Below are 18,052 nucleotides of genomic sequence, written 5' to 3'. Positions count from 1 at the left end.
TTCTTCTTCTTGTTGTTCTTCCTCTGCACAGCTAAGCTGGAAGTGGCATTTGCGGCTCGCACTAGTGCAGAGTTATCTCAAAGAAAGGGGCCACGGTGTTTCTGTATCTCTATTATGTTGGTGCGGCTTCGGAACTTTTAAATATCTCGATATATCTCGAAAACTACGCTTCTGATCAAAAAATATCATAGAACATAAAAAGTAGGAAACTTAATTCTCTACAAAAAAGGTCTCTTAACATTTTGCCATAGCTCGCTTCGTTTCCGAGATATTTGCAGATTTATCTCAAGGGAAGGGGCCTAACGGACATATTTCGAGATATTTCTTCTTCTTGTTGTTCTTCTTCTGCACAGCTAAACTGGAAGTGGCATTTGCAGCTCGCAATAGTGCAGAGTTATCCCAAAGAAAGGGGCCACGGTGTTTCTGTATCTCTATTATGTTGGTGCGGCTTCGGAACTTTTAAATATCTTGATATATCTCGAGAACTACGCATCTGATCAAAAAATATCATACTACATAAAAAGTAGGAAACTTAATTCTCTACAAGAAAGGTCTCTAAACATTTTGCCATAGCTCGCTTCGTTTCCGAGATATTTGCAGATTTATCTCAAGGGAAGGGGCCTGACGGACATATTTCGAGATATTTCTTCTTCTTGTTGTTCTTCTTCTGCACAGCTAAGCTGGAAGTGGCATTTGCAGCTCGCAATAGTGCAGAGTTATCTCAAAGAGAGGGGCCACGGTGTTTCTGTATCTCTATTATGTTGGTGCGGCTTCGGAACTTTTAAATATCTTGATATATCTCGAGAACTACGCATCTGATCAAAAAATATCATAGAAGATAAAAAGTAGGAAACTTAATTCTCTACAAAAAAGGTCTCTTAACATTTCGCCATAGCTCGCTTCGTTTCCGAGATATTTGCAGATATATCTCAAGGGAAGGGGCCTGACGGACATATTTCGAGATATTTCTTCTTCTTGTTGTTCTTCTTCTGCACAGCTAAGCTGGAAGTGGCATTTGCGGCTCGCACTAGTGCACAGTTATCTCAAAGAAAGGGGCCACGGTGTTTCTGTATCTCTATTATGTTGGTGCGTCTTCGGAACTTTTAAATATCTCGATATATCTCGAAAACTACGCTTCTGATCAAAAAATATCATAGAACATAGATTGTAGGAAACATAATTCTCTACAAAAAACGTCTCTTAACATTTTGCCATAGCTCGCTTCGTTTCCGAGATATTTGCAGATTCAGCTCAAAGGAACTGGCCTGACGGACATATTTCGAGATATTTCTTCTTCTTGTTGTTCTTCCTCTGCACAGCTAAGCTGGAAGTGGCATTTGCAGCTCGCAATAGTGCAGAGTTATCTCAAAGAAAGGGGCCACGGTGTTTCTGTATCTCTATTATGTTGGTGCGGCTTCGGAACTTTTAAATATCTTGATATATCTCGAGAACTACGCATCTGATCAAAAAATATCATAGAACATAAAAAGTAGGAAACTTAATTCTCTACAAAAAAGGTCTCTTAACATTTTGCCATAGCTCGCTTCGTTTCCGAGATATTTGCAGATTTATCTCAAGGGAAGGGGCCTGACGGACATATTTCGAGATATTTCTTCTTCTTGTTGTTCTTCTTCTGCACAGCTAAGCTGGAAGTGGCATTTGCAGCTCGCACTAGTGCAGAGTTATCTCACCGAAATGGGCCACGGTGTTTCTGTATCTCTATTATGTTGGTGCGGCTTCGGAACTTTTAAATATCTCGATATATCTCGAAAACTACGCTTCTGATCAAAAAATATCATAGAACATAAATTGTAGGAAACATAATTCTCTACAAAAAACGTCTCTTAACATTTTGCCATAGATCGCTTCGTTTCCGAGATATTTGCAGATTCAGCTCAAAGGAACTGGCCTGACGGACATATTTCGAGATATTTCTTCTTCTTGTTGTTCTTCCTCTGCACAGCTAAGCTGGAAGTGGCATTTGCAGCTCGCAATAGTGCAGAGCTATCTCAAAGAAAGGGGCCACGGTGTTTCTGTATCTCTATTATGTTGGTGCGGCTTCGGAACTTTTAAATATCTTGATATATCTCGAGAACTACGCTTCTGATCAAAAAATATCATTGAACATAAACTGTAGGAAACATAATTCTCTACAAAAAAGGTCTCTTAACATTTTGCCATAGCTCGCTTCGTTTCCGAGATATTTGCAGATATATCTCAAGGGAAGGGGCCTGACGGACATATTTCGAGATATTTCTTCTTCTTGTTGTTCTTGTTCTGCACAGCTAAGCTGGAAGTGGCATTTACAGCTCGCAATAGTGCAGAGTTATCCCAAAGAAAGGGCCACGGTGTTTCTGTATCTCTATTATGTTGGTGCGGCTTCGGAACTTTTAAATATCTTGATATATCTCGAGAACTACGCATCTGATCAAAAAATATCATAATACATAAAAAGTAGGAAACTTAATTCTCTACAAGAAAGGTCTCTAAACATTTTGCCATAGCTCGCTTGGTTTCCGAGATATTTGCAGATTTATCTCAAGGGAAGGGGCCTGACGGACATATTTCGAGATATTTCTTCTTCTTGTTGTTCTTCTTCTGCACAGCTAAGCTGGAAGTGGCATTTGCAGCTCGCAATAGTGCAGAGTTATCTCAAAGAGAGGGGCCACGGTGTTTCTGTATCTCTATTATGTTGGTGCGGCTTCGGAACTTTTAAATATCTTGATATATCTCGAGAACTACGCATCTCATCAAAAAATATCATAGAACATAAAAAGTAGGAAACTTAATTCTCTACAAAAAAGGTCTCTTAATATTTCGCCATAGCTCGCTTCGTTTCCGAGACATTTGCAGATTTATCTCAAGGGAAGGGGCCTGACGGACATATTTCGAGATATTTCTTCTTCTTGTTGTTCTTGTTCTGCACAGCTAAGCTGGAAGTGGCATTTGCAGCTCGCAATAGTGCAGAGTTATCCCAAAGAAAGGGGCCACGGTGTTTCTGTATCTCTATTATGTTGGTGCGGCTTCGGAGCTTTTAAATATCTTGATATATCTCGAGAACTACGCATCTGATCAAAAAATATCATACTACATAAAAAGTAGGAAACTTAATTCTCTACAAGAAAGGTCTCTAAACATTTTGCCATAGCTCGCTTCGTTTCCGAGATATTTGCAGATTTATCTCAAGGGAAGGGGCCTGACGGACATATTTCGAGATATTTCTTCTTCTTGTTGTTCTTCTTCTGCACAGCTAAGCTGGAAGTGGCATTTGCAGCTCGCAATAGTGCAGAGTTATCTCAAAGAGAGGGGCCACGGTGTTTGTGTATCTCTATTATGTTGGTGCGTCTTCGGAACTTTTAAATATCTCGATATATCTCGAAAACTACGCTTCTGATCAAAAAATATCATAGAACATAAATTGTAGGAAACTTAATTCTCTACAAAAAAGGTCTCTTAACATTTTGCCATAGCTCGCTTCGTTTCCGAGATATTTGCAGATTTATCTCAAGGGAAAGGGCCTGACGGACGTATTTCGAGATATTTCCTCTTCTTGTTGTTCTTCTTCTGCACAGCTAAGCTGGAAGTGGCATTTGCAGCTCGCACTAGTGCAGAGTTATCTCACCGAAATGGGCCACGGTGTTTCTGTATCTCTATTATGTTGGTGCGGCTTCGGAACTTTTAAATATCTCGATATATCTCGAAAACTACGCTTCTGATCAAAAAATATCATAGAACATAAATTGTAGGAAACATAATTCTCTACAAAAAAGGTCTCTTAACATTTTGCCATAGCTCGCTTCGTTTCCGAGATATTTGCAGATTTATCTCAAGGGAAGGGGCCTGACGGACATATTTCGAGATATTTCTTCTTCTTGTTGTTCTTCTTCTGCACAGCTAAGCTGGAAGTGGCATTTGCAGCTCGCACTAGTGCAGAGTTATCTCAAAGAAAGGGGCCACGGTGTTTCTGTATCTCTATTATGTTGGTGCGGCTTCGGAACTTTTAAATATCTCGATATATCTCGAAAACTACGCTTCTGATCAAAAAATATCATAGAACATAAATTGTAGGAAACATAATTCTCTACCAAAAAGGTCTCTTAACATTTTGCGATAGCTCGCTTCGTTTCCGAGATATTTGCAGATTTATCTCAAGGGAAGGGGCCTGACGGACATATTTCGAGATATTTCTTCTTCTTGTTGTTCTTCTTCTGCACAGCTAAGCTGGAAGTGGCATTTGCGGCTCGCACTAGTGCAGAGTTATCTCAAAGAAAGGGGCCACGGTGTTTCTGTATCTCTATTATGTTGGTGCGGCTTCGGAACTTTTAAATATCTTGATATATCTCGAGAACTACGCGTCTGATCAAAAAATATCATAGAACATAAAAAGTAGGAAACATAATTCTCTACAAAAACGGTCTCTTAACATTTTGCCATAGCTCGCTTCGTTTCCGAGATATTTGCAGATATATCTCAAGGGAAGGGGCCTGACGGACATATTTCGAGATATTTCTTCTTCTTGTTGTTCTTCTTCTGCACAGCTAAGCTGAAAGTGGCATTTGCGGCTCGCACTGGTGCACAGTTATCTCAAAGAAAGGGGCCACGGTGTTTCTGTATCTCTATTATGTTGGTGCGTCCTCGGAACTTTTAAATATCTCGATATATCTCGAAAACTACGCTTCTGATCAAAAAATATCATAGAACATAAATTGTAGGAAACATAATTCTCTACAAAAAACGGCTCTTAACATTTTGCCATAGCTCGCTTCGTTTCCGAGATATTTGCAGATTCAGCTCAAAGGAACAGGCCTGACGGACATATTTCGAGATATTTCTTCTTCTTGTTGTTCTTCCTCTGCACAGCTAAGCTGGAAGTGGCATTTGCAGCTCGCAATAGTGCAGAGTTATCTCAAAGAAAGGGGCCACGGTGTTTCTGTATCTCTATTATGTTGGTGCGGCTTCGGAACTTTTAAATATCTTGATATATCTCGAGAACTACGCGTCTGATCAAAAAATATCATCGAACATAAAAAGTAGAAAACTTAATTCTCTACAAAAACGGTCTCTTAACATTTTGCCATAGCTCGCTTCGTTTCCGAGATATTTGCAGATTTATCTCAAGGGAAGTGGCCTGACGGACATATTTCGAGATATTTCTTCTTGTTGTTGTTCTTCTTCTGCACAGCTAAGCTGGAAGTGGCACTTGCAGCGCGCAATAGTGCAGAGTTATCTCAAAGAAAGGGGCCACGGTGTTTCTGTATCTCTATTATGTTGGTGCGGCTTCGGAACTTTTAAATATCTTGATATATCTCGAGAACTACGCATCTGATCAAAAAATATCATACTACATAAAAAGTAGGAAACTTAATTCTCTACAAGAAAGGTCTCTAAACATTTTGCCATAGCTCGCTTCGTTTCCGAGATATTTGCAGATTTATCTCAAGGGAAGGGGCCTGACGGACATATTTCGAGATATTTCTTCTTCTTGTTGTTCTTCTTCTGCACAGCTAAGCTGGAAGTGGCATTTGCAGCTCGCAATAGTGCAGAGTTATCTCAAAGAGAGGGGCCACGGTGTTTCTGTATCTCTATTATGTTGGTGCGGCTTCGGAACTTTTAAGTATCTTGATCTATCTCGATAACTACGCATCTGATCAAAAAATATCATAGAAGATAAAAAGTAGGAAACTTAATTCTCTACAAAAAAGGTCTCTTAAGATTTTGCCATAGCTCGCATCGTTTCCGAGATATTTGCAGATTTATCTCAAGGGAAGGGGCCTGACGGACGTATTTCGAGATATTTCCTCTTCTTGTTGTTCTTCTTCTGCACAGCTAAGCTGGAAGTGGCATTTGCAGCTCGCACTAGTGCAGAGTTATCTCACCAAAATGGGCCACGGTGTTTCTGTATCTCTATTATGTTGGTGCGGCTTCGGAACTTTTAAATATCTCGATATATCTCGAAAACTACGCTTCTGATCAAAAAATATCATAGAACATAAATTGTAGGAAACATAATTCTCTACCAAAAAGGTCTCTTAACATTTTGCGATAGCTCGCTTCGTTTCCGAGATATTTGCAGATTTATCTCAAGGGAAGGGGCCTGACGGACATATTTCGAGATATTTCTTCTTCTTGTTGTTCTTCTTCTGCACAGCTAAGCTGGAAGTGGCATTTGCGGCTCGCACTAGTGCAGAGTTATCTCAAAGAAAGGGGCCACGGTGTTTCTGTATCTCTATTATGTTGGTGCGGCTTCGGAACTTTTAAATATCTTGATATATCTCGAGAACTACGCGTCTGATCAAAAAATATCATAGAACATAAAAAGTAGGAAACATAATTCTCTACAAAAACGGTCTCTTAACATTTTGCCATAGCTCGCTTCGTTTCCGAGATATTTGCAGATATATCTCAAGGGAAGGGGCCTGACGGACATATTTCGAGATATTTCTTCTTCTTGTTGTTCTTCTTCTGCACAGCTAAGCTGAAAGTGGCATTTGCGGCTCGCACTGGTGCACAGTTATCTCAAAGAAAGGGGCCACGGTGTTTCTGTATCTCTATTATGTTGGTGCGTCCTCGGAACTTTTAAATATCTCGATATATCTCGAAAACTACGCTTCTGATCAAAAAATATCATAGAACATAAATTGTAGGAAACATAATTCTCTACAAAAAACGTCTCTTAACATTTTGCCATAGATCGCTTCGTTTCCGAGATATTTGCAGATTCAGCTCAAAGGAACTGGCCTGACGGACATATTTCGAGATATTTCTTCTTCTTGTTGTTCTTCCTCTGCACAGCTAAGCTGGAAGTGGCATTTGCAGCTCGCAATAGTGCAGAGCTATCTCAAAGAAAGGGGCCACGGTGTTTCTGTATCTCTATTATGTTGGTGCGGCTTCGGAACTTTTAAATATCTTGATATATCTCGAGAACTACGCTTCTGATCAAAAAATATCATTGAACATAAACTGTAGGAAACATAATTCTCTACAAAAAAGGTCTCTTAACATTTTGCCAGAGCTCGCTTCGTTTCCGAGATATTTGCAGATATATCTCAAGGGAAGGGGCCTGACGGACATATTTCGAGATATTTCTTCTTCTTGTTGTTCTTGTTCTGCACAGCTAAGCTGGAAGTGGCATTTACAGCTCGCAATAGTGCAGAGTTATCCCAAAGAAAGGGCCACGGTGTTTCTGTATCTCTATTATGTTGGTGCGGCTTCGGAACTTTTAAATATCTTGATATATCTCGAGAACTACGCATCTGATCAAAAAATATCATAATACATAAAAAGTAGGAAACTTAATTCTCTACAAGAAAGGTCTCTAAACATTTTGCCATAGCTCGCTTCGTTTCCGAGATATTTGCAGATTTATCTCAAGGGAAGGGGCCTGACGGACATATTTCGAGATATTTCTTCTTCTTGTTGTTCTTCTTCTGCACAGCTAAGCTGGAAGTGGCATTTGCAGCTCGCAATAGTGCAGAGTTATCTCAAAGAGAGGGGCCACGGTGTTTCTGTATCTCTATTATGTTGGTGCGGCTTCGGAACTTTTAAATATCTTGATATATCTCGAGAACTACGCATCTCATCAAAAAATATCATAGAACATAAAAAGTAGGAAACTTAATTCTCTACAAAAAAGGTCTCTTAATATTTCGCCATAGCTCGCTTCGTTTCCGAGACATTTGCAGATTTATCTCAAGGGAAGGGGCCTGACGGACATATTTCGAGATATTTCTTCTTCTTGTTGTTCTTGTTCTGCACAGCTAAGCTGGAAGTGGCATTTGCAGCTCGCAATAGTGCAGAGTTATCCCAAAGAAAGGGGCCACGGTGTTTCTGTATCTCTATTATGTTGGTGCGGCTTCGGAACTTTTAAATATCTTGATATATCTCGAGAACTACGCATCTGATCAAAAAATATCATACTACATAAAAAGTAGGAAACTTAATTCTCTACAAGAAAGGTCTCTAAACATTTTGCCATAGCTCGCTTCGTTTCCGAGATATTTGCAGATTTATCTCAAGGGAAGGGGCCTGACGTACATACTTCGAGATATTTCTTCTTCTTGTTGTTCTTCTTCTGCACAGCTAAGCTGAAAGTGGCATTTGCGGCTCGCACTGGTGCACAGTTATCTCAAAGAAAGGGGCCACGGTGTTTCTGTATCTCTATTATGTTGGTGCGTCCTCGGAACTTTTAAATATCTCGATATATCTCGAAAACTACGCTTCTGATCAAAAAATATCATAGAACATAAATTGTAGGAAACATAATTCTCTACAAAAAACGGCTCTTAACATTTTGCCATAGCTCGCTTCGTTTCCGTGATATTTGCAGATTCAGCTCAAAGGAACAGGCCTGACGGACATATTTCGAGATATTTCTTCTTCTTGTTGTTCTTCCTCTGCACAGCTAAGCTGGAAGTGGCATTTGCAGCTCGCAATAGTGCAGAGTTATCTCAAAGAAAGGGGCCACGGTGTTTCTGTATCTCTATTATGTTGGTGCGGCTTCGGAACTTTTAAATATCTTGATATATCTCGAGAACTACGCGTCTGATCAAAAAATATCATCGAACATAAAAAGTAGAAAACTTAATTCTCTACAAAAACGGTCTCTTAACATTTTGCCATAGCTCGCTTCGTTTCCGAGATATTTGCAGATTTATCTCAAGGGAAGTGGCCTGACGGACATATTTCGAGATATTTCTTCTTGTTGTTGTTCTTCTTCTGCACAGCTAAGCTGGAAGTGGCACTTGCAGCGCGCAATAGTGCAGAGTTATCTCAAAGAAAGGGGCCACGGTGTTTCTGTATCTCTATTATGTTGGTGCGGCTTCGGAACTTTTAAATATCTTGATATATCTCGAGAACTACGCATCTGATCAAAAAATATCATACTACATAAAAAGTAGGAAACTTAATTCTCTACAAGAAAGGTCTCTAAACATTTTGCCATAGCTCGCATCGTTTCCGAGATATTTGCAGATTTATCTCAAGGGAAGGGGCCTGACGGACGTATTTCGAGATATTTCCTCTTCTTGTTGTTCTTCTTCTGCACAGCTAAGCTGGAAGTGGCATTTGCAGCTCGCACTAGTGCAGAGTTATCTCACCAAAATGGGCCACGGTGTTTCTGTATCTCTATTATGTTGGTGCGGCTTCGGAACTTTTAAATATCTCGATATATCTCGAAAACTACGCTTCTGATCAAAAAATATCATAGAACATAAATTGTAGGAAACATAATTCTCTACCAAAAAGGTCTCTTAACATTTTGCGATAGCTCGCTTCGTTTCCGAGATATTTGCAGATTTATCTCAAGGGAAGGGGCCTGACGGACATATTTCGAGATGTTTCTTCTTCTTGTTGTTCTTCTTCTGCACAGCTAAGCTGGAAGTGGCATTTGCGGCTCGCACTAGTGCAGAGTTATCTCAAAGAAAGGGGCCACGGTGTTTCTGTATCTCTATTATGTTGGTGCGGCTTCGGAACTTTTAAATATCTTGATATATCTCGAGAACTACGCGTCTGATCAAAAAATATCATAGAACATAAAAAGTAGGAAACATAATTCTCTACAAAAACGGTCTCTTAACATTTTGCCATAGCTCGCTTCGTTTCCGAGATATTTGCAGATATATCTCAAGGGAAGGGGCCTGACGGACATATTTCGAGATATTTCTTCTTCTTGTTGTTCTTCTTCTGCACAGCTAAGCTGAAAGTGGCATTTGCGGCTCGCACTGGTGCACAGTTATCTCAAAGAAAGGGGCCACGGTGTTTCTGTATCTCTATTATGTTGGTGCGTCCTCGGAACTTTTAAATATCTCGATATATCTCGAAAACTACGCTTCTGATCAAAAAATATCATAGAACATAAATTGTAGGAAACATAATTCTCTACAAAAAACGTCTCTTAACATTTTGCCATAGATCGCTTCGTTTCCGAGATATTTGCAGATTCAGCTCAAAGGAACTGGCCTGACGGACATATTTCGAGATATTTCTTCTTCTTGTTGTTCTTCCTCTGCACAGCTAAGCTGGAAGTGGCATTTGCAGCTCGCAATAGTGCAGAGCTATCTCAAAGAAAGGGGCCACGGTGTTTCTGTATCTCTATTATGTTGGTGCGGCTTCGGAACTTTTAAATATCTTGATATATCTCGAGAACTACGCTTCTGATCAAAAAATATCATTGAACATAAACTGTAGGAAACATAATTCTCTACAAAAAAGGTCTCTTAACATTTTGCCATAGCTCGCTTCGTTTCCGAGATATTTGCAGATATATCTCAAGGGAAGGGGCCTGACGGACATATTTCGAGATATTTCTTCTTCTTGTTGTTCTTGTTCTGCACAGCTAAGCTGGAAGTGGCATTTACAGCTCGCAATAGTGCAGAGTTATCCCAAAGAAAGGGCCACGGTGTTTCTGTATCTCTATTATGTTGGTGCGGCTTCGGAACTTTTAAATATCTTGATATATCTCGAGAACTACGCATCTGATCAAAAAATATCATAATACATAAAAAGTAGGAAACTTAATTCTCTACAAGAAAGGTCTCTAAACATTTTGCCATAGCTCGCTTCGTTTCCGAGATATTTGCAGATTTATCTCAAGGGAAGGGGCCTGACGGACATATTTCGAGATATTTCTTCTTCTTGTTGTTCTTCTTCTGCACAGCTAAGCTGGAAGTGGCATTTGCAGCTCGCAATAGTGCAGAGTTATCTCAAAGAGAGGGGCCACGGTGTTTCTGTATCTCTATTATGTTGGTGCGGCTTCGGAACTTTTAAATATCTTGATATATCTCGAGAACTACGCATCTCATCAAAAAATATCATAGAACATAAAAAGTAGGAAACTTAATTCTCTACAAAAAAGGTCTCTTAATATTTCGCCATAGCTCGCTTCGTTTCCGAGACATTTGCAGATTTATCTCAAGGGAAGGGGCCTGACGGACATATTTCGAGATATTTCTTCTTCTTGTTGTTCTTGTTCTGCACAGCTAAGCTGGAAGTGGCATTTGCAGCTCGCAATAGTGCAGAGTTATCCCAAAGAAAGGGGCCACGGTGTTTCTGTATCTCTATTATGTTGGTGCGGCTTCGGAACTTTTAAATATCTTGATATATCTCGAGAACTACGCATCTGATCAAAAAATATCATACTACATAAAAAGTAGGAAACTTAATTCTCTACAAGAAAGGTCTCTAAACATTTTGCCATAGCTCGCTTCGTTTCCGAGATATTTGCAGATTTATCTCAAGGGAAGGGGCCTGACGGACATATTTCGAGATATTTCTTCTTCTTGTTGTTCTTCTTCTGCACAGCTAAGCTGGAAGTGGCATTTGCAGCTCGCAATAGTGCAGAGTTATCTCAAAGAGAGGGGCCACGGTGTTTGTGTATCTCTATTATGTTGGTGCGTCTTCGGAACTTTTAAATATCTCGATATATCTCGAAAACTACGCTTCTGATCAAAAAATATCATAGAACATAAATTGTAGGAAACTTAATTCTCTACAAAAAAGGTCTCTTAACATTTTGCCATAGCTCGCTTCGTTTCCGAGATATTTGCAGATTTATCTCAAGGGAAGGGGCCTGACGGACGTATTTCGAGATATTTCCTCTTCTTGTTGTTCTTCTTCTGCACAGCTAAGCTGGAAGTGGCATTTGCAGCTCGCACTAGTGCAGAGTTATCTCACCGAAATGGGCCACGGTGTTTCTGTATCTCTATTATGTTGGTGCGGCTTCGGAACTTTTAAATATCTCGATATATCTCGAAAACTACGCTTCTGATCAAAAAATATCATAGAACATAAATTGTAGGAAACATAATTCTCTACAAAAAAGGTCTCTTAACATTTTGCCATAGCTCGCTTCGTTTCCGAGATATTTGCAGATTTATCTCAAGGGAAGGGGCCTGACGGACATATTTCGAGATATTTCTTCTTCTTGTTGTTCTTCTTCTGCACAGCTAAGCTGGAAGTGGCATTTGCAGCTCGCACTAGTGCAGAGTTATCTCAAAGAAAGGGGCCACGGTGTTTCTGTATCTCTATTATGTTGGTGCGGCTTCGGAACTTTTAAATATCTCGATATATCTCGAAAACTACGCTTCTGATCAAAAAATATCATAGAACATAAATTGTAGGAAACATAATTCTCTACCAAAAAGGTCTCTTAACATTTTGCGATAGCTCGCTTCGTTTCCGAGATATTTGCAGATTTATCTCAAGGGAAGGGGCCTGACGGACATATTTCGAGATATTTCTTCTTCTTGTTGTTCTTCTTCTGCACAGCTAAGCTGGAAGTGGCATTTGCAGCTCGCAATAGTGCAGAGTTATCTCAAAGAGAGGGGCCACGGTGTTTCTGTATCTCTATTATGTTGGTGCGGCTTCGGAACTTTTAAATATCTTGATATATCTCGAGAACTACGCATCTCATCAAAAAATATCATAGAACATAAAAAGTAGGAAACTTAATTCTCTACAAAAAAGGTCTCTTAATATTTCGCCATAGCTCGCTTCGTTTCCGAGACATTTGCAGATTTATCTCAAGGGAAGGGGCCTGACGGACATATTTCGAGATATTTCTTCTTCTTGTCGTTCTTGTTCTGCACAGCTAAGCTGGAAGTGGCATTTGCAGCTCGCAATAGTGCAGAGTTATCCCAAAGAAAGGGGCCACGGTGTTTCTGTATCTCTATTATGTTGGTGCGGCTTCGGAACTTTTAAATATCTTGATATATCTCGAGAACTACGCATCTGATCAAAAAATATCATACTACATAAAAAGTAGGAAACTTAATTCTCTACAAGAAAGGTCTCTAAACATTTTGCCATAGCTCGCTTCGTTTCCGAGATATTTGCAGATTTATCTCAAGGGAAGGGGCCTGACGGACATATTTCGAGATATTTCTTCTTCTTGTTGTTCTTCTTCTGCACAGCTAAGCTGGAAGTGGCATTTGCAGCTCGCAATAGTGCAGAGTTATCTCAAAGAGAGGGGCCACGGTGTTTGTGTATCTCTATTATGTTGGTGCGTCTTCGGAACTTTTAAATATCTCGATATATCTCGAAAACTACGCTTCTGATCAAAAAATATCATAGAACATAAATTGTAGGAAACTTAATTCTCTACAAAAAAGGTCTCTTAACATTTTGCCATAGCTCGCTTCGTTTCCGAGATATTTGCAGATTTATCTCAAGGGAAGGGGCCTGACGGACGTATTTCGAGATATTTCCTCTTCTTGTTGTTCTTCTTCTGCACAGCTAAGCTGGAAGTGGCATTTGCAGCTCGCACTAGTGCAGAGTTATCTCACCGAAATGGGCCACGGTGTTTCTGTATCTCTATTATGTTGGTGCGGCTTCGGAACTTTTAAATATCTCGATATATATCGAAAACTACGCTTCTGATCAAAAAATATCATAGAACATAAATTGTAGGAAACATAATTCTCTACAAAAAAGGTCTCTTAACATTTTGCCATAGCTCGCTTCGTTTCCGAGATATTTGCAGATTTATCTCAAGGGAAGGGGCCTGACGGACATATTTCGAGATATTTCTTCTTCTTGTTGTTCTTCTTCTGCACAGCTAAGCTGGAAGTGGCATTTGCAGCTCGCACTAGTGCAGAGTTATCTCAAAGAAAGGGGCCACGGTGTTTCTGTATCTCTATTATGTTGGTGCGGCTTCGGAACTTTTAAATATCTCGATATATCTCGAAAACTACGCTTCTGATCAAAAAATATCATAGAACATAAATTGTAGGAAACATAATTCTCTACCAAAAAGGTCTCTTAACATTTTGCGATAGCTCGCTTCGTTTCCGAGATATTTGCAGATTTATCTCAAGGGAAGGGGCCTGACGGACATATTTCGAGATATTTCTTCTTCTTGTTGTTCTTCTTCTGCACAGCTAAGCTGGAAGTGGCATTTGCGGCTCGCACTAGTGCAGAGTTATCTCAAAGAAAGGGGCCACGGTGTTTCTGTATCTCTATTATGTTGGTGCGGCTTCGGAACTTTTAAATATCTTGATATATCTCGAGAACTACGCGTCTGATCAAAAAATATCATAGAACATAAAAAGTAGGAAACATAATTCTCTACAAAAACGGTCTCTTAACATTTTGCCATAGCTCGCTTCGTTTCCGAGATATTTGCAGATATATCTCAAGGGAAGGGGCCTGACGGACATATTTCGAGATATTTCTTCTTCTTGTTGTTCTTCTTCTGCACAGCTAAGCTGAAAGTGGCATTTGCGGCTCGCACTGGTGCACAGTTATCTCAAAGAAAGGGGCCACGGTGTTTCTGTATCTCTATTATGTTGGTGCGTCCTCGGAACTTTTAAATATCTCGATATATCTCGAAAACTACGCTTCTGATCAAAAAATATCATAGAACATAAATTGTAGGAAACATAATTCTCTACAAAAAACGGCTCTTAACATTTTGCCATAGCTCGCTTCGTTTCCGAGATATTTGCAGATTTATCTCAAGGGAAGGGGCCTGACGGACATATTTCGAGATATTTCTTCTTCTTGTTGTTCTTCTTCTGCACAGCTAAGCTGGAAGTGGCATTTGCAGCTCGCAATAGTGCAGAGTTATCTCAAAGAGAGGGGCCACGGTGTTTGTGTATCTCTATTATGTTGGTGCGTCTTCGGAACTTTTAAATATCTCGATATATCTCGAAAACTACGCTTCTGATCAAAAAATATCATAGAACATAAATTGTAGGAAACTTAATTCTCTACAAAAAAGGTCTCTTAACATTTTGTCATAGCTCGCTTCGTTTCCGAGATATTTGCAGATTTATCTCAAGGGAAGGGGCCTGACGGACGTATTTCGAGATATTTCCTCTTCTTGTTGTTCTTCTTCTGCACAGCTAAGCTGGAAGTGGCATTTGCAGCTCGCACTAGTGCAGAGTTATCTCACCGAAATGGGCCACGGTGTTTCTGTATCTCTATTATGTTGGTGCGGCTTCGGAACTTTTAAATATCTCGATATATCTCGAAAACTACGCTTCTGATCAAAAAATATCATAGAACATAAATTGTAGGAAACATAATTCTCTACAAAAAAGGTCTCTTAACATTTTGCCATAGCTCGCTTCGTTTCCGAGATATTTGCAGATTTATCTCAAGGGAAGGGGCCTGACGGACATATTTCGAGATATTTCTTCTTCTTGTTGTTCTTCTTCTGCACAGCTAAGCTGGAAGTGGCATTTGCAGCTCGCACTAGTGCAGAGTTATCTCAAAGAAAGGGGCCACGGTGTTTCTGTATCTCTATTATGTTGGTGCGGCTTCGGAACTTTTAAATATCTCGATATATCTCGAAAACTACGCTTCTGATCAAAAAATATCATAGAACATAAATTGTAGGAAACATAATTCTCTACCAAAAAGGTCTCTTAACATTTTGCGATAGCTCGCTTCGTTTCCGAGATATTTGCAGATTTATCTCAAGGGAAGGGGCCTGACGGACATATTTCGAGATATTTCTTCTTCTTGTTGTTCTTCTTCTGCACAGCTAAGCTGGAAGTGGCATTTGCGGCTCGCACTAGTGCAGAGTTATCTCAAAGAAAGGGGCCACGGTGTTTCTGTATCTCTATTATGTTGGTGCGGCTTCGGAACTTTTAAATATCTTGATATATCTCGAGAACTACGCGTCTGATCAAAAAATATCATAGAACATAAAAAGTAGGAAACATAATTCTCTACAAAAACGGTCTCTTAACATTTTGCCATAGCTCGCTTCGTTTCCGAGATATTTGCAGATATATCTCAAGGGAAGGGGCCTGACGGACATATTTCGAGATATTTCTTCTTCTTGTTGTTCTTCTTCTGCACAGCTAAGCTGAAAGTGGCATTTGCGGCTCGCACTGGTGCACAGTTATCTCAAAGAAAGGGGCCACGGTGTTTCTGTATCTCTATTATGTTGGTGCGTCCTCGGAACTTTTAAATATCTCGATATATCTCGAAAACTACGCTTCTGATCAAAAAATATCATAGAACATAAATTGTAGGAAACATAATTCTCTACAAAAAACGGCTCTTAACATTTTGCCATAGCTCGCTTCGTTTCCGAGATATTTGCAGATTCAGCTCAAAGGAACAGGCCTGACGGACATATTTCGAGATATTTCTTCTTCTTGTTGTTCTTCCTCTGCACAGCTAAGCTGGAAGTGGCATTTGCAGCTCGCAATAGTGCAGAGTTATCTCAAAGAAAGGGGCCACGGTGTTTCTGTATCTCTATTATGTTGGTGCGGCTTCGGAACTTTTAAATATCTTGATATATCTCGAGAACTACGCGTCTGATCAAAAAATATCATCGAACATAAAAAGTAGAAAACTTAATTCTCTACAAAAACGGTCTCTTAACATTTTGCCATAGCTCGCTTCGTTTCCGAGATATTTGCAGATTTATCTCAAGGGAAGTGGCCTGACGGACATATTTCGAGATATTTCTTCTTGTTGTTGTTCTTCTTCTGCACAGCTAAGCTGGAAGTGGCACTTGCAGCGCGCAATAGTGCAGAGTTATCTCAAAGAAAGGGGCCACGGTGTTTCTGTATCTCTATTATGTTGGTGCGGCTTCGGAACTTTTAAATATCTTGATATATCTCGAGAACTACGCATCTGATCAAAAAATATCATACTACATAAAAAGTAGGAAACTTAATTCTCTACAAGAAAGGTCTCTAAACATTTTGCCATAGCTCGCTTCGTTTCCGAGATATTTGCAGATTTATCTCAAGGGAAGGGGCCTGACGGACATATTTCGAGATATTTCTTCTTCTTGTTGTTCTTCTTCTGCACAGCTAAGCTGGAAGTGGCATTTGCAGCTCGCAATAGTGCAGAGTTATCTCAAAGAGAGGGGCCACGGTGTTTCTGTATCTCTATTATGTTGGTGCGGCTTCGGAACTTTTAAGTATCTTGATCTATCTCGATAACTACGCATCTGATCAAAAAATATCATAGAAGATAAAAAGTAGGAAACTTAATTCTCTACAAAAAAGGTCTCTTAAGATTTTGCCATAGCTCGCATCGTTTCCGAGATATTTGCAGATTTATCTCAAGGGAAGGGGCCTGACGGACGTATTTCGAGATATTTCCTCTTCTTGTTGTTCTTCTTCTGCACAGCTAAGCTGGAAGTGGCATTTGCAGCTCGCACTAGTGCAGAGTTATCTCACCAAAATGGGCCACGGTGTTTCTGTATCTCTATTATGTTGGTGCGGCTTCGGAACTTTTAAATATCTCGATATATCTCGAAAACTACGCTTCTGATCAAAAAATATCATAGAACATAAATTGTAGGAAACATAATTCTCTACAAAAAAGGTCTCTTAACATTTTGCCATAGCTCGCTTCGTTTCCGAGATATTTGCAGATTTATCTCAAGGGAAGGGGCCTGACGGACATATTTCGAGATATTTCTTCTTCTTGTTGTTCTTCTTCTGCACAGCTAAGCTGGAAGTGGCATTTGCAGCTCGCACTAGTGCAGAGTTATCTCAAAGAAAGGGGCCACGGTGTTTCTGTATCTCTATTATGTTGGTGCGGCTTCGGAACTTTTAAATATCTAGATATATCTCGAAAACTACGCTTCTGATCAAAAAATATCATAGAACATAAATTGTAGGAAACATAATTCTCTACCAAAAAGGTCTCTTAACATTTTGCGATAGCTCGCTTCGTTTCCGAGATATTTGCAGATTTATCTCAAGGGAAGGGGCCTGACGGACATATTTCGAGATATTTCTTCTTCTTGTTGTTCTTCTTCTGCACAGCTAAGCTGGAAGTGGCATTTGCGGCTCGCACTAGTGCAGAGTTATCTCAAAGAAAGGGGCCACGGTGTTTCTGTATCTCTATTATGTTGGTGCGGCTTCGGAACTTTTAAATATCTTGATATATCTCGAGAACTACGCGTCTGATCAAAAAATATCATAGAACATAAAAAGTAGGAAACATAATTCTCTACAAAAACGGTCTCTTAACATTTTGCCATAGCTCGCTTCGTTTCCGAGATATTTGCAGATATATCTCAAGGGAAGGGGCCTGACGGACATATTTCGAGATATTTCTTCTTCTTGTTGTTCTTCTT

This window comes from Osmia lignaria, unplaced genomic scaffold (genome assembly GCF_051020975.1).
Source record: "Osmia lignaria lignaria isolate PbOS001 unplaced genomic scaffold, iyOsmLign1 scaffold0007, whole genome shotgun sequence".
NCBI classification, from domain to species: Eukaryota; Metazoa; Arthropoda; class Insecta; order Hymenoptera; family Megachilidae; genus Osmia; species Osmia lignaria.
Note: the sequence above shows the minus strand (reverse complement) of the source record.